The sequence below is a fragment of the Aureococcus anophagefferens genome (assembly GCF_000186865.1).
Source record: "Aureococcus anophagefferens unplaced genomic scaffold AURANscaffold_1, whole genome shotgun sequence".
Lineage (NCBI taxonomy): Eukaryota > Pelagophyceae > Pelagomonadales > Pelagomonadaceae > Aureococcus > Aureococcus anophagefferens.
The window spans coordinates 3,269,871-3,270,741 of record NW_008705561.1 but is presented as its reverse complement, the minus strand read 5'-3'; positions in this window follow the sequence as shown (position 1 = coordinate 3,270,741).

Below are 871 nucleotides of genomic sequence, written 5' to 3'. Positions count from 1 at the left end.
GCCTCTTCGGCGCCGCGCCCGGCGCCGGCGGCCTCTTCGGCGGCGCGCAGCAGCAGCAGCAGCTCCTCGCGCAGCAGCAGCAGCTCCTCCTCGCGCAGCAGCAGCCGGCGACGCGGGAGACGGCGCTCTTCGAGGAGCTGCCCAAGGCGGGCCGCCTCGTCTGCCAGGACGGCATCGTCGCCGTCGAGAAGCAGCTCGCGGCGTCGCGCGCGCTGCGCCAGCGCGTGGAGCTCGCGGGCCCGCCCGCGGGCGAGGCCGCGCGCGCGCTGCGCGTCGACGTCGCGGCGGCCCGGGCGGCGCTCGCGCGCGCGGAGCACGAGCAGCGGCGCGGCGCGCACCTCGGCGGCGAGCTCCGGGGCGACGCGGAGCGGCTCCGGCGCGACGGCGAGGAGCTCGCCGCGCGCGCGGCCGTGAGCCGCCACGTGTCGCACCCGGACGCGCTGCGCGTCGCGCGCGAGCTGCCCGCGCCCCTGCTCTGGCGCCAGCTGCGGCGCATGGAGGGCCGGCTCGCCGCCTACGCGGCGGACGTCGACGACCTGGCCAAGCTCGTGACGGCCAAGCGCGCGGCGCGCGCGCGCGCGGCGGCCGCCGCGGGCGCCGCGGCCGCGCCGCCGCCGGCCTCCGTGTCCCGCGTGCTCCAGGCCCAGAACCTGGCCTTCATGCGCGTCGCGTCCGACGTCGCGGCGCGCCACGGCCGCGTCGACGACTTCCGCCGCGCGTTCCGCGACGGCCGGCCGGACCCCTTCGCGGCGGCCGACCGCGCGGCGGCCGCGGACGCGCGCACGCTCGACAACGAGATCAAGCTCGAGCACGCCAAGGCCGACGCCGCGCCGCCGCCGCCGGCGCCGGGCGCGCTCGCGCTCGCGCCCGC